Source organism: Ochotona curzoniae, unplaced genomic scaffold (assembly GCF_017591425.1).
Source record: "Ochotona curzoniae isolate NIBS_2020 unplaced genomic scaffold, NIBS_Ocur_1.0 scaffold_1852, whole genome shotgun sequence".
NCBI lineage: Eukaryota > Metazoa > Chordata > Mammalia > Lagomorpha > Ochotonidae > Ochotona > Ochotona curzoniae.
The window spans coordinates 11620956-11646196 of record NW_024467087.1 but is presented as its reverse complement, the minus strand read 5'-3'; the positions used below and the strand labels follow the sequence as shown (position 1 = coordinate 11646196).

Genomic DNA, 25241 nt, shown 5'->3' with positions numbered 1-25241 from the left:
TTTGATAAATGCTTACATACTTTATTAAATTTGCATACTAAGATATACACAAGGCCAGCATTTCACAAAACTATTATCCCAAAAGCAGTTATGAAATACAATGATTATATAAGTCAGTGAAGCAAAAAAGTATATTTAGGATTCTCTTAAAGTATCATCTCTTATGCTTTTCAAATAGAAGCCTGAAATATATAATATTAGAATAGAAGAAAGAATCTGACTGTATAGCAATGATCACTTCAAATATTAGATTTTATATAAAAATAAAGCAGTGCTATCAATAAAGCTAATCTGTGGGTTACCATTTCCCTCTTTTGTTTATTTCAAAACAATCCCTGCATAAAATTACCTATCCAGTCTATTTGAACAATAAAAACTCAAAAAGACCTTTGTTTAAACAATAAAGTGAATAATCTAGTCTAGTTCTCATATCATCAGAAAATTTTTAATCTCTTCCATAGTCTTCTCCCCACAGTGAATTAATTTAAAACTGTAAATTTATCACATGAATAAGGTAATTTCTTAATAGCCCCATGTTAGAGCCCAAAAGTGTCCCTTTAAGGCAAAGAAGAGTTCAGAGTGAAGGTGGATAAATTTCCTGAAAGACAAAAACCATCTATCATCATTACAGGGGAGACATATCTTAAAATGGCTCTCTGACAAACAGAATAGATACACTAAATAGTATGGAGGAAATTTTTCTTTAAACTGGCATAATAAGAGACAATCTTCATAATAGATGTGTTAGGCTTGAAGACTTGCAGAAACTTCCCAGGTGAAAGCAATATGAGGATTAAAGCTACTAATGGCTGTTATGGCTATGATAACAAGTGAAAATAAAGACCATGTCTGATGCTGTGACAGAATTACTGTGAGCCACGTGATGCTCTGTAATAACTGAAAGAGAACGGCTTTCCCTTCCAGCCAGAGTGTGTGAGTGCCTTCAAAGCACACCATTTTCCTTTAAAATCCAAGGGTCTTTGCCTTCAAAGACACAAATGCAGTAGTTTTCATTTTCTTACATTCACTTAAAAATGGATTAATGTGCACATTAAACAGAGACAATCCACCTACGATAGGTGAACATTAAGAAGTCTATCACAACAGACACTTTCTACAGTGCAATAAATAACGAATGACAACAGAGTACGCTGAGCTTTCTTAAATAGCTCAATCAGAACTTTCTTTTAAAATTTGAAAAATGTATGGCACACCTTATACTTATTAGCATGTATACTGTTTACCAGTCAACAGTTTCTTAAAAACAGAATAGAGCAACAATGACATTTTTAGCTCCTAAAAGCATGTTTGCAAATATTAAACTGCCCTTACTAAAACGTGGTAATAATGAGAACTGGCTTCCCATCTGGTGGCAACATGATAACCAAAACACCAACAAGCACGATAAAAGAAACAAATCCAACTGACAAAAATAAATCAGAAAAAACAGCAGCTGAAGCAGTATGTAGCAATCACACACCCACAAAGATCCCCTTTTCTACCCTACTTCAGGATATACAGCCTGGATGGCACAACCACGTACCCCAAGGCACCTAAGGCCTCACTATACCACCCGATACCCAGACAGCTCCGAGGATGCTTTTGTACAGTGATTTGTATGTAAATAACATTATTCATTCATTTGTAGATGCTCCACACATCTGGTCAAGGCAGGGATTTCTTCTCCTTGATAACACCACCTAGAAATACCAACAATATTATATATATTCCTTAGTGCAACAGATTTGTGGGGAGAAATAACAACTGGGGTGGCAAAGTCATGAAAAGATGGGATGACAAACAAGCATCCTATAAATCCATTTGCATTCTCAACATAAAATCAATCCTCACCTCATACATTCCAACACAAGTAAGCAACAAAGGTAGTAATGAAAGCAACTACGTGCTTTTTCACCTCAGTGAGAAATGGCAAGTAAGCAGCTCAAACAGGAAAGGGAAACAAAATAATGTACTTGAAGCTGATGTATGGGGAAAAAAACTTACATAATCAAAGCAATTTATGTTTTACTGTGAAACAAACAGACCGGAAACTATGTGGTCAACATAGAACAAAAAAAATCTCTCAAGCAAGAGAATTTCTGATCAACTTTGTCATATCACTGCTGGGGAAGAAAACCATGGCAGAGAATACACATCAGTGCCTTCTTCAAAAGTTTACACTTGAAAATAGGCAAGGCACTAAGAAAAACATATCCTCTAAACAATCAAAAATGAGCATCTGAGATTTAGTTATCATATCCAAAGTGAGATCAGTTAAAACACAGGTATTAGTAAGATCACTACATTTGCAAAATGGAACTTTAGAGATGCCAAAACATAGTAACACCAGAATGGTGGAAATGTGAAACTTTAATCCACAGTATGGATCAAAGTTCCCTGTGTTCCTCACTCAATGTCTTGTGTAGGAAACAGCAGGTAAAATACGGAATCAAAAATTGTTAAGTCACTTGGGTGAGAGATCATCCATCAAGGTGAACGAAGAGTATGGATTGGAGCATGCTACTGAAGACTCTGCGGAAGCGCTGCCTGTAGCCTGTGAGCCTGAGGACAAGCCACTGCTGCTACTACTGGCATCCAACATATCAGAACTGAGGACAAAGCAAAAACAATTATAAGCAAATGCATCCATCAGGGTAAACATAACATGCAATGACACCATTTCAAGAGCTCACACATTGGTAAAACATTTTAAATGAAAAGCTTCAACGCAACAACAACAAACCACACAATGTACTATATGTAGATTCTTGCACAATCGTAACGTCACAGAGATTCAAAATAAGATTTCCAAGGTGCTATATCATGTGAGTGCCCACTCACAGCCACCAGACTGCCCAATGCACAGTAAGTGTTCCACTTGCTACACCATGATCTTCCCGAGGGTGTTGTTCCCTTACCGTCAGCTCAAGAGATTTCTATCCTGAATTTCTCTTCTACCTTCCCATCAGGCTTGGAAGAAGAGGAAGGACCACTTATTGACCACTCTTGGGCCACCTGAAATGTTCTATCAGGCACAGTCCTTCTACCCTGAAACAGTCTTTCAGCTGCCCTAGAGCAGACTACTTCCCCTTTCCAAAGAGGCCTTCAACTCAAACCCATTCTGTTCTGATTTCCCCCTCCAATGAAGCCTTTTATATTCTTCACATTTTTATAAATGACTTCCCTTCAGAGGCAATGTCTTCCTATTATCTTCATAATTCCCCCTTTCTTTGATTTCCTTAGTTACTCTCCAGTCCAAACTTCTATAACAAATGTTCCATATTCCTCTTATATGCTGTATCTTGTTCTATATTCATAGACTATCGATTCACACAACTGGCTTCTATCTGCTCCTATCCGTCCACTAAAGCTCTTGGTCCAGGCATGAACAACCTCTGTAATCCAGTCCAGGGACACTGTTCTCTTCCAACCCAGGGGCTCACTGCTCCAAGCAGGCAGTCTAATCTGCCTCATAAATCTAGCTCAACACTTCGGCAGGGAGCTGAGAGCCTTCACAACTTGGCACTAAGTTCCCTTTCTGGCTTTGAGTCCCATCAACCCAAAAAATAAACTTCATGGCTCTATATTTGCCCTGAATGCACTTATTCTAATACTTAACTGAGAGCCTGCAAAGTACAAGAAGTAATCAAGTTACTGGAAATACAGTGGTGTGCAATACACACAAGATCTCTTCCTCATTGATTTTACACCATAGCGCAGTAGTCAGGCATTTAAATAATCATGCAAATAAACATACAGTTACAATTTGCGATGTAAAAAACAAAGAAGAGCTATAAGGAAGCTATGAGAATCTACAACATGGGTAACCTGAACTCATTTGGAGGAACAAGGCAAGGCTCCCCTGGGGTGATATTTACTCGAATCTAAATGATGATCAGCTATTAATTCGGAAAAGTTTGAGAGGGAGCAAAGATGGCTTTAGCAACCAAAGGCAGGCTAATGTGGCTTCAGGACAGACAACAAAGACAAAGCTGGAGTGGTGCCAAGGCAATTTTGCAATTTACGCACACTTTTTATTTTCCAAAAAGGAAGAAGACAGAAAATTGGAACAGGAATTATGAACCAGGAAATACAGGCATGAGTTTAAGTTTCATCACTAGCTTTTTTGATGAAACCTCATCCTGATCTCACATGCTGAGTTCAAATGTTGTGACACTTCAATATCACTTCTGTGAATTTCCAAATTAGTACATGTCAAGCATTAAGTAACCTATGGTACATTTGGAGGTTCCTGGGGCCTTACAGCATCCTAAATGAAATCAAGTCTCCCCATCCAATGCTTCTCTAACCGACTTTTCTTGGAAATGCAGTTTCTTTCTATTGCCTGTAGACCGTTTTTAGGTGGAGACAGACTACAAACAGGCTTCGGAAAAGTAAAAATAAAAAATAGAAACAGTATATTCCACACTGCTCCTACTCTGTGCTCACTGCTGTCAAATGCATCATTAATAATACTGCTTTTAAGTAAGAAGCTTGGAAAATTTAGCTGGCTCTAATATTTTTTAACCCAACGGCAAAACGGTTCTAAAATATGAATTATTCAAACTACTGAAAGAAAGTTGCAGCACAGATAATTCAAGACATCAGAAAATCAAAAGACCTTTCTATTTGCCTTTGGAACATATGTGAATTTTCCTCCTGCAGTTTTTTGCCTAGACTAATATTAAAATGAATTTACTTTCCTGAAGCACATATTGGCCAGGCAGCCGAAGGACACACTCTATGCTACTTGGCAGGAAAAGACAGGCTTAGATTAAAATTTGGCCACCAAGCAGATAATCTGAATATAAATAAAGAATTCCTTATTCCAACCAACAGACTTACAGTGAGCCCTGGGTTAAAAGATTCTGCTTGCAGTAAAGACTGCTTGCGTGGGTGAATCTTGTATTTATTCAAAGCACAACCACACATGACTCATGCAGTGAAATTTGTCTTCTAAAACTGTTGGTTACCTGAAGAGAAATAAGCTAATGGAGAAGTTACTGAGAAACTAGGAAAAAGTAAATAAGTCTGAACATCTCACTTTAGAATTTCTTCTCCATTATTCAATATAAATGTATATAGTTTTGTCACTAACAAAAATGGTGTATTTGCACTTCGTCTTCATGGCAATTTAGATTCAGATATTTTCACTAAACTCAAATTCTAGCTCTGTTCTAATTAGTCTGCCACAACTGCACATGAGCATGTAGGTAGAATACAGGTCATAAATCCCAAGCTGTCGCTACAGCTGTAGAAAGGCAGATTTAGGAAAGGAGTTTCAAATCCATAGGCAGCTATGGGCATAAGAGTAATCTTTATAGAATCCACTGCTAAACCTTCTCCAAGAACTATGAAAAGGAAGACTATGATCTGTCTTCCTCCTTTTGTAGCACAAACGCTGATGGAGGGGTGAAGGAACCTTTCATACACTGCTGATCAAAAGCCAGACAACAGTAGGAAAGCAAAGGATCTAGAAAGCTCACGTTGGGTATCAGAGTACCTGAGTCAAAAGTGAACCAATTTATTCCAGCCACTGAACATATATACACTGTGGCTATATTTGATGCACATAAATGAAAGTATATATTGACTGTTAAAATGGAGCTTTCTATCCAGAAGCAAAAAAAAAAAATGTCCAATGAAAAGGTAACAGTAAAATTAGCATGGTCAGTTTGACTTAGGTTATCATCCCATGTGCACGAGCAACTTGGTCAAAAAAAGCTGAATTCGATTACTCATAGTAGGCAGGTCAATGTACTAGAAATTAATCACAGTGCCATTAGGTCCAGGAGATGCGGGTGCAGACCTCCCGACCCCTGTTGGGGGTTAAATTGATCTGCATGGTATGACCTCTGCTATTTACTATTATACCTTAGGAAGGCCCAGCATCATCTTTCCACATAACCGTTGAGTTTTTCAGATCACATATTTATTTTTTAAAGATTTGATTCGTTTTTATTTGAAAGACAGTTACAGAGAGAAGAAGAGACAGAGAGAGACATCTTCCATCCATTGGTCCACTCTTCGAATGGATGCAGCGACCAGAGGCGAGCTGTACTGAAGCCAGAAGCCACGAGCCCCTTCCAGGTCTCCCACATGGGTGCAGGGGCCCAAGGACTTGAGCCATCCTCTACTGCTTTCCCAGGACATAAGCAGGGAGCTGGAACAGAAGTGAAGCAGCTGGGACACAAACAGGTGCCCATATGGGATGTTGGCGCCACAGGCAGAGGCTTAGCCCACTACAGCATGGTGCTGGCCTCTCAGATCACATATTTAAATATGATCATTTTGAAAGCTAGGTTGGAGGCAGGAATATACAAGTATGAGCACAGATTTCTAAATCATTTACATAAACATTTCTAAAGTAAATAGATGTATTCCTGTTAATTTATTAAATAAATCATGATGAAAACAATTTTTATACCAGTCATATATTTATGATTTTTTTCTTTTTTTGGCCATGGCGCATATGACATTAGAAATAATGTAACAACACTGAAGTAAATGTTAACAAAAGAAGTTAAGAACCATCATTAAAGTGGGTGTTTGGAACAAGATCCAGGATGCTTTGGGATACCTGTTTCCCCTATTGGAGTTCATGGTTTTGAGTTCCATCTCTGGCTCCTGACTCCAGCTTTCTGCTAATGAGCATCGTGGGAGACAACAGGTGATTGCTCAACTACTTGGGTCCTTGCCATCTACATGAGAGACATGGACTGAGTTCCTGGACCCTGGCTTCACCTTGGACCAGTTTCAGAGCTGAGACACTTACAGAGTGAACCGGCAATGGGAGAACTCTATTTCTATCTTCCTTTCAAACAAAAAGAATATGAATAACTTTTTTTTAAATCACTGATGCACTGGGCATGAGAATTCATGGGAGACTTTTTCCTTTGATGCAAGAGAAAGAGATTAGCACAGAGCTTCACTGCACAGCCAGCAGCCGTAAAGTCCTGCTCTATAGCATGCTGCAGATACACACAGTCGTAAAGAGTTCACAACATGCAAACTGAATCAAAGCACCATGCAAAGGTGTGTTTCTGAGTTATGCTCACATTTTCAATGTTCATAAAGAATAAACACAGAATGTTATAATTCCTTTCTTGTGGCTAACAATGTTTACCAGATGTGGTTGGCAAAGGTTTCAGAATTTTCAGGGTTTTTTGTTTTGTTTTGTTTTTAAGATGAAATAAAAAGTATGCCTAACTGGACACAAACTTCAAATGGGTCTGTTCTAAAACTTGATTCATACTTCAAGATGTCAAACTTTAGATATTATCGAATATATAAAATTCAATTTACAGGTTGTAGGCCTCACATTTTCTTTGTGGGATCGGGAGGCAACAAATTATAAAGATTTAAATGATGAGACAACATTTTCTAATGAAGGGATCCTTTTTCTGACTTCCAAAAGGTAGTATACAAGCTGCTTCCTTAGCTGCATTACCAAGTAGATTGTTATCCTTGGCAACAGAAACCAGAATGCAGCTGGTTCTTGTCTCTGTCCCCATTTCTAAGAATACAACTCTGATGTTTGATTCTGATCAATGGAACTACATTTAAGAGACAGAAGAAAAAAATTCAGCAAGAGCAGGATCTATTTTCTACAAAAAGGAAAAATTTGTATTTAAAATATCTTAATTGGAGATATAAATGTCAGCATCATTAGCATATAAGATATCCCAAAAATTTCACTGCAATGTTAAACTCCAATAACCTCCTAGGAACAGATGCTACAATCTGAGTCAAAACATTATTTGAAAATTTAATGAATTGCTGAACTGTCTTTGAAAGTCTTGTAAATTCTGAGTAACAGTCCTCTTTCAAGATTACTGGGACCACACACCAGCTCCACAGCACTCCATGAGTGGCTCGTGAATAAAGCAAATCACTATGTACACCAACAGCCTTTTTTGTTTACAGACTCAAAGTTTCCTTCGCTGCCAATGATGGTGTTCCCAGGGCTCTCATAGCTAATCACACATCCCCTCCCAGTGTGGGACTAGTGGCAAGAGAGAAGTCTTATGGTAGTCACCATCATCCACTTAGTGTTTTGCTGCTCAGAGAAATCACCACCCGGAAGGGAGAGGCACTCAGGTAAATACTTCTCCCTTCCCTTCCCTCCCCTACTTTTTTTGTGTGAACTTCTTTAATGGCAACCTACATAGTCAACCCAAAACATCATATCACCCGGATGTTTTTAGCGTGGCAAAGTGCTGTTGTATCTTTTACTTCACTTGGTCACTTGGTTAGTAACGGGTAAGCAAATTTATTTCCAGTCATGTGCCTATATTAAAACACACTAGACCATAGAACTCAAAGGCAGTTTTCACTAAGCATATTTTCACCCACTAGTCTTCATGACAAGTTTCTAAAGTTTTCTCTTTGCAATCATCTGTATACCTCAAAAGATAAAACTTAGCACACTGTGCTGCTAAGGAAAGACTGAGATGACAGGGAAGAGAGATGGTGAGGGGGGCGGGACTGAACATATCTACAACAATCTAAAAGGCATTTGTTCCAAGATTAAACAGCGCTGTTCAACAAATCTAATAAAGGAGAATCTGATTTCTTGGTCAAATAGAAGCATGGGCTACTACACAAAATAACGAGTAAGTGATTCAGGAAGAAGGAATCGTTAACCCTTATACCTTGTAAGTGGTTTACAAACCTCTTCCATTTAAAAGGCACTAATGTGCTTTTGAAATGACTGCACATGGCCGTTTGTAAAAGATCTTCAAGTCATAAAACTCAATGAACAAAAAAGTTCTGAAAGGCACTTCACAATTGTGTCTAGAACATAGGTACTCAGTGAGTGGCTTGGAACCTATTCAAAGATTTCGAAATATTACCTAGTTGCTGCCACTATCCTTTCCCCTTCCTTTCAATATACATCAGCATGCAAAGCTCAACCTCAGGCATAAATGAACTTTCTCACAAAAGCACTGAAAGCCCTCAAGTTACAGATCTAAACTAGGACAAGCAAGACTGAAAAAAAAAGTCCTCTCCTTGCACGTAACAGGATCCCATATGGGTGCCAGTTCATATACTGGCTGCTCCATTTCCCTTCTGGCTCCCTGCTTGTGGCCTTAGAAAGCAGTGGAGGACAGCCCAAAGCCTTGGGACCCTGCACCCCATGTGGGAAACCCCGAAGAGGCTCTGGGCTCCTGGCTTTGGATTGGCTCAGTTCTTGCCATTGTGGCCGCTTGGGAAGTGATCAGTAGAAGGAAGATCTTCCTCTCTCTCTCCTCCTCTCTGACATTAAAAAAAAAAAAAAAAAAAAAAACGAATGCTTATTTTCACTGCCAAGTCTAAATGCTATAAAATGCAGCCAGAGGGGCTGATGTGATGGCTTAACTGGCTAATCCTCTGCCTGTAAGTGCCAGAATCTCATATGTTCATGTCCTGGCTGCTCCACTTCCCTTCCAGCTCCCTGCTTATGGCCTGGGAGAGCAGCAGAGGATGGCCCAAAGTCTTGGGACCCTGCACCCACATGAGTGACCCAGAGAAGTTTCTTAGCTTTTGAAGAATTTTCCTAGGTCGGAGGAATTTTCCTAGCTCAGCTTTGGCTTTTGCAGCCATTTGGGAAGTGAACCAGCAGAAAACAGATCTTTCTTGCTGTCTCTCCTTTTCTCTGTAAATCTGCCTCCGACTTCCAGTAAAAATTGAATAAATCTTAAAAAAAAAAAAAACTACAGGCAGAAAAGCTTTAATGTACATTACCACAACAACCCAATCCAGACTTTTTCTCACACCATCCAGCTACTGACCCTGTTACACTGCTCGGTCTGGTGAGAGAGGCTGATCTCTCGGAAGCTAGGAGCAGGAAGTTAAAGTGCCAAAACAGACACACATATTTCCCAATAAAGTACCTATGACTTTAAAACTTCTCCCTCCAAACTGTACTTTTAGTGAGATTTCCTCTTTCTAGAATATGACTAAAAAGATGCTCATCTTTTAAGTTACCCCAATATAGTTTTTATATGGCTCTTTTGATTTTATTTCATTTTTACCATGAACTGAGATCAGAAAATTTCGTAGCATCCGAAGGTAGCACATGGGTAGTGCCTTGGAAGAGTCTCTTGGGCTGGCTCTCTGTCTCCATTTCACCTAGAGCAGAAGAAGATGACGGTAATATATAACAATTTTATAAATACAGGCTTGATGCTAAAATGGAGTGATTTTTGTTTAACCAGAGCTCAGAATACTCTTTTAAGCCATTACTTAAAAGCTATTTTCCCATGTGCTTTAACATGGAAGAACTATGTTTCCATGTAACCTCAACCAGAACATCTATAGGCCTAAAACAAAAACAAAAACAAAAACAAAAACCACACTATTCATTTGATATTGCATATGAGGCATCTAGGTATGGAGTTACATGCTCTTTAGCAGAAGAGAAAGTTGATTCTATCAGACAAAGTGGATCAAGGCCAACCATATTACAACTAAAGTATTCCTAAACTGCTGAGGCTCACACCGACTACTACTTTGCACTAGTTGGTTAACAAAGACTACTGATTTTATGTATTTTAGGATGTGAACATTTCCTGAGACAATATCAAGCAAATCTGAAAAATATACAGCATGATAAACAGTATCTATATAAAAGGTAATTTATACTACTCAGTGAAAATAAAGATTTAAACATAAAATTGAAAGTAACATTGTATTTGAAAGTAATCATTGTTCAATTCATAAAATTGGTATTATACTGGCTACCCCAATCTATAGATTTTCTCAGAAATGGTAATACAAAAACTACACCGACAGCAATAATGCTTACTAGTTTTCTGCAGTTACTTAAGATTTTAATTCTTTTTATGTAAAAGCTATGATTTTACTAAAAAAAATGCACATTTCTTGTTTTTGAAGTTTACTACATGAGGTTTAAAATGGAATGTTAAATAAAATTTAATTCATAAACCTATCTATATGGTTCTACAGTATGAAATCAGTGACTCTGAACTTAAATCCAGAAAAGATTTTTACAATGTAAAAAAACAAGACCAAATTCAATGTTAATTTTTTCATATAACCACTTAACTTAGATTGTTTCCTTTGCAGCTCTCCTGAAAACTTCTGAAGCTCAAGAAAAGCTATGATTTGTATTTGCTTTTTCCATGCTTTAACACACAGATTTTAAGAGCTGTTGCTGGATTTTCAACTCCACAGGCCAAACAATTTGGCCCTTTTTAGTAAGGAATCTCTCCATCTGCTGGTAAATTTTGGAATAGCTATGAAACTCAGCAATCATACTGAATCCATCAACTTCTGCAATCAATTTTTGACAATAGCTGTATTTATAAAAGTTATTTTTATTTAATAGCTTCTGAGAACTCTCCTAGGATTGTAACTCCTTGCAAGATTGAAAAAATAGCTTGTAAAATAAAATTCATTCAGCAAATAGATAGAGTCACTATGTTAGGATCCATTTTCCAGAGCATATCAACTTTAATTTAGATTGCCTGAAATACACCACTGTTTCCATTTTGGTATGATCTATGACTGGAAAGTATGGACCAAAACACAAGTATTTGATATGAAGACAGTTTTTTTTTTTATTGGCCCTAAAGGTGATTTGCACACAGATGCTACTTATTGAACTATTTTCTAAAAGTTATTGTCAAAATTCTTCATTCTAAATGATACCCGACAGTCACTACCATGTGATCACATCCACAGAAATAATCACTAAACCTGTGCTAAGTTTCTTTTCTTATTGGAAAAAATAAAAACAGATGTCATCAAATGATTGTGAGAAGAATCAGCCTAACAGTGACTGAGGCCTATGTTTAGTGCTCTGTGGTTCAAAATAAGGAAATGAAAAGAACACTCCTCATTATACCAAAAAATGTTACAGACCAGAATATAAGGCATTTTAAAATTTGCAGAGTGCGATTTGTGACAGAGTAAGTGTACCCTTGCACTTGAGCATACCACATGTTTACAGATATATTTCTGAAGATATTAGTATATATAACTACAACACAGTATCAGATCACTGGGACGCAATATATTTGGAGTTTACATTGATAATATGAATACTATTCCACTACAAAATGTAAGAAAAATATAGATGCTATCAAATAAATTTATAAAGGTTAGAATTAGTAAATAATGCATTGGAAAAAAATACTTCACATTTCTTTAGAAAAATAAAAAGGAAGGCCATGTCATGATTTTCAGACAGGATTTCTATTATTTGTTTACTTTGAAATTCAGAGTTAAACGGTGGGGAGAGGAGAGACTGATCTTTCAGCTGCTGTCTCACCTCCCCAGAAGGAGGCAACAGCCAGGGTTGGGCTAGGTTGAAGTAAGGCTCTAGGGTCTTTATCTGGGATGAGGATGCCAAGAGCTCAAACACTCAGCCTGCTTTCCTCTGCTCTTTCCGAGGCTATCAACAAGGACCCTGACTGGAAGTAGTAGCCAGGACATGATGCAGTACCATATGAGACGATGGTATGCATCACAGGCACAGCCTGTCAGCTTTACCAGCTATGCCACAAGGATGGCCCCAGAATTCTACTTTCTTGCTCGGCTTATTACCAAAAGTGTGATACCTATCATTTCTTTTCTCTTTCCAGCTTTACTGTGGTGTAACTCTCAAGTGTAAGATGTACAATGTGATGACTTGATACTATAAATGATTACTGTAATGAAATTTCTTAACGCATTTCTCACCTTACCTAGTTATATTGCGTGTGTGTGTGTGTGTGTGTGTGTGTGTGTGTGTGTGTGTGTGTGTGGTGAGCACATTGAAGATTTAGGCTCTTGGCAAATTTCAAGGATATAAGATGGTATTGGCAGTGACAGTGTACTGCTGCATACCTTTTCTCTTCAGAGGACCAAGAACACTGGGCCTGATGCACTTAACTGGACTCTGGCTCCGCCTGCTTGGATGAATAAACAAACAGGATAAGGTGAAGTGCTTCCAAGATGCAGGATAAACAGCAGGTTGATCCACTAAATAAATGAATCAAAGTGACAAGCATACAGGGAGAAATAGGAAAATGCTTGTGTTCAAAACAACTAAAATAGCAACAGGACTTATCTAGTATGTGACAACCTGGAATAACACAGCATTTAATTTTTGGAAATCATCCTTACGATAAAATGCCCACAATATATTTTTTAAAAGATTTATTATTATTATTATTATTTTATTGGAAAGGCGGATATACAGAGAGGAGAGACAGAGAGGAAGATCTTCCATCCGATGATTCACTCCCCAAGTGAGCACAACGGCCGATGCCATGCCGGTCCGAAGCCAGGAGCCTCTTCCGGGTCTCCCACACGGGTGCAGGGTCCCAAAGCTTTGGGCCATCCTCAACTGCTTTCCCAGGCCACAGGCAGGGAGCTGGAAGGGAAGGGGGGCTGCCAGGATTAGAACCGGCGCCCATATGGGAACCCGGGCGTGCAAGGCGAGGACCTTAACCACTGCGCCACCGCGCCGGGCCCCACAATATATTTTTTCACAAAGAAATGATTTTATTAAACTACACTGTGGCCATCATTCACGCTTTTAGGATGATGCACCACATCTAAGAACATACAGATTTTTAAACCAAAAGGCCCAGTGTCAAAGCTCCTGTTACAAAGGCCAAGACAGGGGCCCGGTGCCATGGCCTAGAGGCTAAAGTCCTCCAGAACACACCAGAATCCCATATGGATGCCCCTGTGCCCGTGTGGGCGACCTGGAGGAGGTTCCTGGTTCCTGGCTTCAGATCACCGGCCGTTGCGCTCACTTGGGGAGTGAATCATCAGATGGAAGATCTTCCTCTCTGTCTCTCCTCCTCTCTGTATATCTGACTTTGTAATAAAAATAAATAAATCTTAAAAAAAAAAAAAAGGCCAAGACAGGCAAGCTTTTGTTAACCACTATCTTGGAGGAACCTAGCAGTCTCTAGGGTTGGTTTTTCTGTGTGAATTAAACTTAAAGAAATTCAAAAAGGAAGAACAACATAGCCAACCTGAACAAAGGGAGAGAGGAGGAGATAGCCTTGGGGTTAGGGGGCTATCTTCAGAGGTTTACAACCACAACCGGAGGGGAGACAGGAAAGAGAGATAGCATTGAGACTTGCTTGCTCCAAGATAAGCCATCACACCAGGTGTTCTTGTAAAAGCCCACAATATTTTAAAGGAAAAAATACATTATTACAAAGTTACTTGAATTTTGACTGGTAAACACTCTTCCCTTCTTTCAAACGCTATTTTAATTTTATTGGAAAAACAAAAAGAGAGTGCTCTTCCACATGGCTCATTCCCCAAATGCCTGCAACAGCCAAGGCTGTGCCATGCCAAATTAGATACCCAGAACTCAGTCTTGGTATCTCACGTGGGTGGCAAGGACACAAGTATCTGAGCTACTTCCCAGACTGTTTATTAACAGAAAGATGGAATGGAATTGTAGCTGAGACTTGAATGTGGGATGTACGGGATGTTAAGGCATGACCAGACTTAACTGCTGTTCCATAGGCTAGACCCTGGTGTTACAGGTTTGTTTACTTAACCTTAAAATGAGTATATTATCCTGTGTGGGTATATGTTCCATCTGAAAATCGATCAGTGCTAATATAAAAAAATAAGAATCTGATGAAATCTTAATGGTAGAATACAGGCAGCGGGTATATTGTACACTGTCAAATTCTTTCAGTTTTGCTGTATGTCTGAACATTTTCCATAAAGAAATATTGGGGAAAAAGTCAATCTGTGAGTCAACTGTACTGAGTGGTCCTTAAACATATTTAAACCTCAAGTTCACTTACCTGGAGAATCGTCTTGGAATGGGACTTGGTGGCATCCCACTGCTACTCACAAACATTTGTAAGGATGGTGAAAAGCATTGCTGTGAAAAAGCATATTTAATGTTAAAGTAGTTAGAGTGCTCCTAGTTTTCTAACTTACTTTTTTAATTATTATTTTAACCATACTGATTTATGGGTCCCAGTTTTCAAAAGGTTCTTTTCAAAATGGCACAAACAACATCCTTGGCATGGCTTAGGTATCTTTATTTTCAAATTACTGTCATGGATTTTCATTGATTTTTTTTTCCCCCATCAAGTCATGGATCATAAACAATGGAAGATAATAAAATCCAAATATAATCTCTATACCCAACAATACTCTTTCTTCAACACCTAAAACCACCTAAATTCAATAACTATTTCCCCCCCCCCCCCTTTCCCTTAATCTACAAACACTTTCCACAATTCAACACCTCATCCCAATCTCAACCCATAAATCACACCACCCCCTCCCATCTCAACACCCCACTCCACTACAACACCCCCTATCCCCCCCCCCACTCCCCACTCACAACCAATCACTACCACCTACTCTCTTCACCCCCTCCCACTCACCCCCCCCACTTCCCTCCCCTCACCCCAGCCCCCCCCCCCACCTCCCCCCCTCCGACACCCCCCCCCCCCCCATTTACCACTCACCCCCCCCACCCCCCCCCCCATAAAGGTTTCTCAAATGAGCAGACATGGGCAAACTTTACCAGGCTCAAGCTCTCATCCCATGACTGGCTTATCTGCATCGCTGCTTGCACTTCCCTGAAACAAACGAAATGACAGACCATCAGTATTTACAAACAAGACATATATTAGGCTAGGGCTGCCTTCTGTGAAGCACTAACCTTTCATGTTCAGTTTCTCTGTTCATCATGCCCATGCCTTCCTCCTGAAAAGATAAATGCATGTGCTAAAAACATAATTTTCATCCACATAGTTCTCTATTTCAAATGACATTGAAAAGGTTTTCTACCTCACCTGACACAAGCCACAGTTGAGCAGAACTAACATACTAAGATGGTCACCCATGCCAGATCTACATTTCATCCGTATACACAGAAGACTTTTAATCTGTCTCTTACTACAGCTGCAACCTATATTTTATTGTCTAAACCTTCAAAATAAAAATATATATAAAAAAATCAGATCTGAACTAGTAAGTAAAATTACCCTTTTGATTTGATGCAGTCTGCTATTATGAATACGATTAGGTGAGGATGACAGCAACTGGAAAGAAAAAGTAAACATTTACTATTTTCTGAATCACAAAGCAGGCAGTCTGCTGTCAATGCTGGTGCACAACCTTTTTCTAGATAATTTTTCAGTCTTCTTCGAAATTTAGCTAAGTCCCTAACATCAATGCCCGAAAAGCAGTACATGTAGTATTCAGAAAGTACCCAGGTGCCCAACCTCAAAGCACCACCTGTCCCCAGACCGGCCCTGACCCTAGTACTTTCCCCAAATGAATGCAGAGCTGGGTACTGTTAGGAAAAAAAGACTCTGGGTCTTAGAAATATACATTACCCCACTTATCTAAAGTTAGAAAAGGAAAGAAAAAAAAAACAGCATTTTTTAAAAATAAGCAGTATACCAACAGAGGAAGACAGGCTAATAAGCTCAATATGTTTGTGTGTGTATGTGATTAATGTTGACCAAACACACATCAAAACTGCAATAAGGAGATTGTGTTTACATGCTCTAAATCAGCTCTGATATTTGATCACTAATGCTATTATCACAAATCTTACTAGAGAAAAATCAATGTAAAAATGCAAAAAATATCTGATTACCATTTTCATTTAGAAATGTTTTAGGCACCAATTATGTTCACTCAAAGTTATGACAATCTGATATGAAATGTAAGATACAATACATATCAATATATGATAGGATTCTAATACCCATAATGTAAAGAACTATTATCCATTCTCCCCCAAATTAGAATTGAACTGGTAATTCTATACAATTAAGTTAGCTAAAAAAAAATAACCCTTTAGGAGTCCCTAAACTACTAACGCTTTATTTTTTTTAATGTTAATGCAGTGAGCAATAGAACATGGTAATGAGTGACTTGATTTTTAGGCAACAGCTAATTCAAGAGAAAACTTTTATAATGTTATTTACTAAAATATGCTTTTAAGATTTCCTTCATCGGGGACCCAGTGGCATGGCCTAGTGGCTAAAGTCCTTGCCTTGAACACGCCAGAATCCCATATGGGCACTGGTTCTAATCCCGGCAGCTCCACTTCCCTTCCAGCGCCCTGCTTGTGGCCTGGGAAAGCAGTCGAGGACGGCCCAAAGCTTTGGGACCCTGCACCCATGTGGGAGACCTGGAAGAAGTTCTTGGATCCTGGCTTCGGATAGGCACAGCTCAGGCTGTTGCGCTCACTTGGGGAGTGAATCATCGGATGGAAGATCTTCCTCTCTGTCTCCCCTCCTCTCTGTATATCTGACTTTCCAATAAAAATAAATAAATCTTAACAAAAAAAAAGAAAGATTTCCTTCATCATTACCCACACATTTTCGTTGTTTTTTTCTCCTAGGAATTGCAGAGCAAAAAACTTTACCATAGGTAAATATTTTTTCAAGGCATTCTCCTCCCCCCTCCATGTTCAAAGTTACAAATTGTTTAAAAACCCCATTTGAAAAAAATGTTGACCTGTCAGGCAAGGTAGAAAGTCTTTCAGGATAACGTCATAGAGAGCAAGGTGGGTGCTAGTTAGAATGAAGAAATCAACAACAGAGAAATCACCTACTTAATACACAATTTATCAATTTTAGAAAAAAACTGAAAAGTAGACCAGAAAGAGGGGTGAAAAGCAGCCAAACTGCATCTACTTGCAGGAAGAAGATAGTGACATACTGCCTGGTGGGGAGGGCAATAACATAAAGCAGGTGCTCATTAAAGATTAAGCAAAGCAAAACAAGTGGGATAGGAAATGAGACCCTGACATTGACAATTAATTGGGCACTGGTGTTTTTTGCAAGAATAGTAGCCAGATTACAAACTCACAAGTAATTAGGGGACAAGGGGTTAGAGGCAGTTTTGCCAAAGTTTGAAAGTTTCAAGAGGGAAAGGGGATCCCTAGGAAAAACAAAACAGCATGTTCTTGTCATACAGGATGTACGAGCTGGGAAATGTGAGGAAAAGAGACACTGAGGAAGAAAGACACTAGACAAGAGAGTTCACAGTGAAGTACAGGCATCAGAAGGGGCACAAAGCATTAGGGAGAAACATGTGGAGGTGAAGACACTTATAGAAGAAAGCTGATGTTTATACAAGATAGATGTGTAGCTTTGTGCAGTAGGAAGGATCACCCACTCAAAGTGAAGAGTGACTACACTGGAAGCTGGCCAAGTCTAATAAAAAATGTACAATACTGTTTTGGACAAAAGCATGGGGTCAGTGGCAACCTGAATCCAGCATGCTCCAAAGATTTCACCCTCTTCCCTTTTAAACTACTAAACCATTAGACTCCTGAGCTCATCAAAGGTTATACGAACCCCCTCCCCCCCCACAGGGCTTCTCAAGGTTACAAGCAACAAGAAACACAATCGCAGTCTCGGAGTCCTTGTTCTCCCTCTCCTTCTATCTAATCAATTGGCATACCATGAAGCTCCCACTTGTGCCCATCCATCTGCTAACAACTTACACCCTCTACATTACTATGAAACACTTGATAAGCACATTAACGTTTATAGAGTGTACTATGGTATAAGATATGTAGTGTCGGTATTACGCAGACAGTTGTGTAGGTCGATCTAAACGTGACACAAGATTTTGCTGAGTTTGGAAGGACTGGAAAGGAACAGGGAATGGGGTAAAAGCCAGCACAAAGATCAACAAGGTACAGTGAATTACCACATCCCTTTGGAAAAGTCAATATTTTAGTGCAGGGCAATGCATGTTTGTCAGGGAGTAGTGAGAGATGAGCCTAGACCAGTACTGACCGGAATCTTTACATCTTGCAAAAGAGATAAGTGAAGTACAGAGAGGTAAATGCATCCCCCCCCCCCTTGTTTGCCATGCTACTGTTATCACAGTGCACAGTTGCCTAACACTTATAAACATCTTTCATACACGTAGCAAAAATAAGTAGTGATATTTTCCAGTATCCTTAGGGAAGGAGGTGAAGAGAATGAAACCTCCAGATAGCTAACGGTTCCCCTTTTAAGTATTTTTAGGCACCTCAGCTGGAAATCTTGCTTAAATGTGTTACATTTTTCACTTTCTTAAACAGATTATAGCAAACAGAATGGCACTGGAAGTGTTCTATTCTAATCCCAGTTCTGCCACTTACTAATTGCAACATTCTGAGCAAGTCACTTACAGTGTCTGAGTTTTAGCTGCTGCTACTTTTAATTGAGAAAAATAACTTTCGCCTTGTCTACTTCAGAGGGGTTGCTGTAAGAATCAAAAGCGGGAAAGCACTCGGGAACATGCCAGATACCATACAACTGTGAGTACTCCTAGACATTAAAAAGAGGTTAAGGACCCAGGGATCCTTAGACACATTATTGCATGGTTCTGTACCAACAACACTCTCAGGGGGGTACCATAAGGCTCTTTACACATCCCCATAGAAGATGTGTGAGTTGAGAGGAGATGTGAGGAAAAGAGCCACTTTATACCAAACCACAAATTAAAAAAAAAAAAAAAAAAAAAAAAAACACCTTTTTCCAGTGCTTTGCTCTGCTCCTTTGCAAGCAGCTATTAGGATATCTTTAACCTAGACATACCTCTTCCGATTTGCTAATTCTCACGCATCACTGAGTTGGAGGATTATTATTGTGATTGTAACTTTTAGATGATTGTGAGGCCAGAGAGACTTCCCTTGTAAATAAACAGATAAACCTTTGTGCACAGACAATGGAAATGTAGTTCGGCTCTTTGCTTCCATTTCCGATGTCTTCCAGAGAACTGAGACTGTTGGATAAGTGAGCTCCACAAGTGAAATCAGCACTTCATAAAAACCCTACCATCATTTCTCGTGATGTATCGGCTCCATGAGGCAATCCCCGACAGCTTAGGCTGCAGACAGCAGCCACAGTCAGCAACTCTTTTGAACATATAAATACAAGCACTCTGAAGGAGTCTTGAGTTTTGAAAACCAGCGCCGTCCAACAACACTGTGCTACTGGATGAAGTGCTTCTCACATCCTGGGACATATAAAGACCATTGTTCCCAGCTAGTGGTAAAAGCGAATCCTAACCTACCTCACAACCATGATGAGAACAGTTTCAACAGTGAACTTTTGTTTAAAATATCAAGTCCCACAGCAAAGAAAAAATTGTTAAGGTCCCCTTTGTGTGTGAAAAGCTGAATGGTCTTAGCAGTAAACAAGGCAGTAAAAATCAATCTCTTTTAGACAAATGTGTATAGCACATAATCTTCCCAAATAATTGCCTCAGGATGTATTTCCCCCATCGAAATCCCTTCCAATACTTACTCAGATACTTACCAACAAGCTGTGGTAGTTCATAAATGCCGTACTATTTCTCCGACCTCTAAAAGTATAAGGTTCAAAAACCTGTGAAAGGTCACTGAAAATTAAAAATGAAATGATTAATGTCTTCTAATTGAAGGTATTGTCTACACATATTCACACCAATTCTGTAGTCCACAAGGAACCCTACGGCGGCTCTCATGTCCAACCGAGAAGAAATGCCTCACCGTCAGGTGTCTGCAGAGGTGACCAGCTGGTTGCTGCGGATGACACTCTGTCAGGACCCTGAACTCCACAATAGTTGGGGGGCAGCTCAGGGATGTGCGAGGCAGGGCATCAGACTGGTTGCTCCCAGCTGCTTCTGGCCAGAGCTATGCCCTCAAACCAGTTATCTACCACCAGATATGAGCAGCTTCGTTTGTTTACTTCAAAGGACCTATGAATATTACCGTTTCTGTGTTTACTGTGACCTGAAAAGGGCCGGAGGGCCATGTTCTCTAACAGGAGATGTAATCAGCACATCTTCTACCCATTCTAAACATGAGTTCTACCTTTGACTCCCTGTAACTCAACTGAACAAACAAACCTGAGGTTTTGCTCATATCTTCAAATGTCCTCCCTCCTAGACCATATGTCCAAATCCTTGCTCTCCTAACCCATCTCAAATGCCATGTCCTCCCTGAAGGGATGGCACAAATCTTCCATTCCACAGATCAAATGCAGCCATCTCCTCATCTGAACCCAGAGAACACACGGAGAAATGGGATGCTTCTTGTGGCACCTGGTTTATCTTTCATTAAACAAAACAAAAGTGGATGTGTCTTCAAGGCCTTGGTACTCAGGTGCTTTATTCACCTTTGGATAATATCCCTGCGGTGTCTACTAGGGAATCAAGCCCATGGTAAGACTTTGAGAAGGATTTTCAAGGCTGAACTGGATTGGCCTTCAAGGAACCACTGAGATCACTGCATTCAGCTCTACTAATTTTTAAATGAGAAAACAGAGACTCAGAAAGGTTAAATGACTCATTCGTGATCATAACTAGTTAGTGAAAATTGGGATCAGGCCTCGTTTCCTCACCCCTTCTTTGTCACATCATGCTACCTTTCAAGCAATTACTTAAATTGTGATTCACAAAAACGATTTTTTTTCTACAACAGCCTAAATGCAGGTCAACAGGATCACCCAAGTTCCTAGCAATTGCTGGCTTACCAGACTTTAAAAAGGCAACAACAACAACATAAAGAAAACAACAGATAAGTTCATTCCTAAGGTACATTTTTTAAAAAATGTTATTCCAAGAGCAGCATCATGAAGCTAAAAATTCACCCCATCGTTACCTCAGTTTAAAACTGTAGTTAATAAAAGGAGAAACAGTAAAATAAAAATGTTTTTGTCTCCAAAATCCAGAAACTATAATCAGCTTAATAGACAGCGATTAGCTTTTTGCTTTCACTTGCTTGATTATTGTTTTTGGTTAATTCCAATCCCATCCACCTTTCTGGATTCATGCCATTTCTACAGTCTCATCAATTGGTTCCCTACCTAAAATGAACTACCTCTCACAGCAAAACGTGATAGATTCAGAAGGTGAGCCAAACTAACCTTTCTGACATGATTCTGCCTTAAAAAGAAAACCTCTGGTAACTTGTTCACACAAGAACATAAACCCCTGTCGCCTAAATGCAAGGGTCCATAGTCCTTTCCATTGTTTGCTGAAATGCGTACTTCCACTGACAAACTATGGACCACCGTTCTTTTTTCTGTTTACTGAAATGCATTTCAGGCAGTTTTAGAACCTGAATACATTAGGACAAATCCAAATCACTTAATTTGATGTGAACACAGCATTTAATTACAGTGATTAGATAAACTGTGATTTATTAAAGTAAACCTCTGCTAATGCCAGGTTCCCTACACTAAGCTTAGAAATAGCAGCTCTTAGAGACAGGTGTCAAGTTGCAAGTCTAGTTCCAGGGGCTTCAGAATGACATTCCCTGGTGTAAATCAGCCAAGGCCAGCAGTCTGTCAGGAGAGCCAGGTTTCTGCAGCTCCTTTCAGGCTGGGCCACTGCCCCACGTGGAAGGGACCCCATTTCCCTCATACTGCCCGGAGTTTCGGGCTCAACTTTCATTCCACCTTGGGGTCCAAGTCTCTGACAAGCAAATAAGTTCCCACCGCCTCAGTTTGGAGAGCACCCATGAATTGGAACTCGCAGTTTCGGGAAGGAAAACTGCCTGAACCGGGTCAAGGAGCCCTAAAGCCTACTCCATCTTCCCCAATCCTGCTCACCTGAGCCCATGGATCAGGGGAGCACTGTTGGATCGCCTCAGGGTGCCCCCATCAGATGTGTCAGGCTCAAAGTCCAGCTCCATTTTCTCCTGGGCCATGTCGGAGACTTGTAGGCAGGCACAGCGGGTTACAGCTCAGCTCCTGGTGCTTAGCTTTGGACTCCCAAGACTCACTGCAGGACTGCGCTGCTAGGGACTGGCAGCTGGGGGCGGGGGCTAAGGGGCGGAGGCTTGGGGGCGGGGGCTAGGGGCGGAGAAAGTAAAAGAGGAAGAGGAGGAGGAGGGAGCGAAGATGCTTAGGAGGAAAAGAGGGTTGTTGCGTGGGATGGAGATTGGGTGGAAGGTGACGGGCAATGAGGGAAGACCGTGGAGAAGTGAAAGAAGACAGGATGGAGGGAGGGATACGACAAAGGCAGGAGAAAGGAGGGATGAACAAGTAAGAAGGCAGGGAGGATGAGAGGCGGAGGGCAAAAGGGAAAAGAAAAAGAGGAAAGGTGGACAGCGGCTTGAGTGCAGGAGCGGGAAAGAAGCACGAAAAGTGGGGCAGAAAGGGAGGAAGGCAGAGGGAGAAGACGAGCAGGGAAGAAACTAGGCAGTGGCAGAATGCATGCTGTTTTTTCCCCCGCTGTGTGAGGACTTCAGGCGGCGTCCGGTTTGGTTTACACACGCCGCGGCAGCCCAGGCAACGCTAGCGCCGAGGACCTGACAGCCGGGCAGGGCCCGGCCAGGAGTCCTCGGGAGCACCAGATCCCCATGCTCAGGGACCTGGTGCAGTTCTCCATGCTCAGGGACCCGGTCCCTGGGGCTTCTCAGTCGTGGGATAGATGCTTCCTCCGTCCCTGCCCCCCTCCAGCCTCGAGGACAGGTGCGGGGGAGGGATTCGCCCCTCGGGCGCCTCAGCCCCGGGTGCCTCCTTTTCCTCTCGGATTATAATGGCCCGGGGGTAGCTACTGGGGCCAAGACCAAAATCTACAACCTGATTTCTCTTCCGCCTCCCACGCTTCCGAAGCGGGAGCTTCGGCAGGGCCAGTGCTTCCGCGTCCCGGTACCCATTAGGTCCTGCGCACGCGCCCGGCGGCCCCTCCAATGGGCCCGCAGGCATGGAGCATGCGTGGGAGCCTGCCCCGCAACCCTGTCCCCCCAAAAGGGAGGAGCGTTTCTAGGGTGCCCGATGACTTCCTCATTGGCATTGGCTCCAGGCCCCTGGCGCCCTGTTTCAAAAACGACCAATGATTTGGAGAGTCGGGAGCATCATTTCTCTGGAGCAATTTGGGCCAGTATTCAAGAAAAATAGACACGGGGTTTTCGCATTATCTCATTCCCAATTGGTACGGTTTTTAGAGAGGCTGGTTTCTGCTGAAGATCATCCATTTGAGTGCACTAGTGAAACAGAAAATAAGCAAATGGAGTTAAAACTGAAGCAAATCTCACGAGAGCTCCCACGCCAGTCAGTCAATCATGCACAAGATTCCAGGACATTAGGCACGATCCTGAAGGACAGAGAGCAGAACCAGATTCTCTTTCTCTCTTTCTAGAATTTATGAAGATCCTAACAATTGTGAGGTCCGGAATGATTTATTGAACAGACACCTACATAACACTTAGTATGTACTAGGTGCTAATCTAAACAGCTATACAGGTATTAGCCTATTTAATCCTCACTGTTTGGATGGGCCTGAAGTGGAGAAGGTCTCTGTGTTGGTTTATGCACACGTAGCCAGAAAGTATAGCAAAAGTAAGAGGTAGAAATAGGCTTCAAAATGTAGCAAAAATATTTTTGCCTGTGTCTTCAATTAAAGTTCTCCATGTTAAATTCCCTAGTCCTGTTTCCCCTCAATGCTTATCCTTTCTGCTTCTATAGATCTTTTTAATCTGCTTGTATTTTTTGCCAAGCAGAGCCAGCTCCGTTTTTGAGTGATGTGTCTGTGCCTCAAAGCCTCAGCATTACCCATCCCTACCTCACTCAGAAGATGAAGATAAATTTGTTTGTTTAAGATAGCAAACAATCACTTGATGGTCACCTGCGCAGTCCCTAATGCTGACGTGTCCAACAGTTTAGCAGAATCCCTACCTTTTAGGAGCTTCACAATTTAGGAGAAATTCAAGGATATGTAAAAAGGGCACTTGGCTATGATTTCCACATTTGACCTCTACCATTCTTACCTATCTGGCTTCTTTGCCTTTCATGTGGTTCTTTTGGGAAGTCTTGAGGGGGGATGTTTGTAGTATGTGGCCTTGGTCTCAGTTTGTATTTGACTTTGCCTTGTGGCAGTTAATGGTTGAACTGTACCTTTAAAGTTTCCATGACAGCTGGTCAACTGAAGACCTGATTGTGACATAGTTATGAGACACCTCTTGTAGGTGAGAGGCCTAGGCCAGGTGGCAATAGACTGGCATATAAGCCTAGAGTAGCAGAAGTGCCAACATATAGGTCTAGTAAATTGGAGGTATAAGATCATGGCCCACCGCAATGGAACCGGAACATCTGATCAGGAAATGCAGTCAGGTTGGTTTGATAATAACATAGGCAGAAAGCAGAAGAAAAATGATTTCTTTAACTACTGTGTTTGCCTTACAGCATTCAGACCTTTTCCCCCTTGCTTTTGTAGAACTTGTTCCTTTTAATATGTGAATCAGTTTCTATTTGGGAATTCTGTCTATATCCCAACAGGTTTGGGGTTCCTGCCATATAGCTATTCTC

At 40.7% G+C, this 25241-nt stretch overlaps 1 pseudogene; it reads right to left on the bottom strand.

The window, feature by feature from the left end:
- On the bottom strand, positions 1–23571 carry LOC121169213 (annotated as a pseudogene).
- Between the last annotated feature and the right edge of the window lie 1670 nt (positions 23572–25241).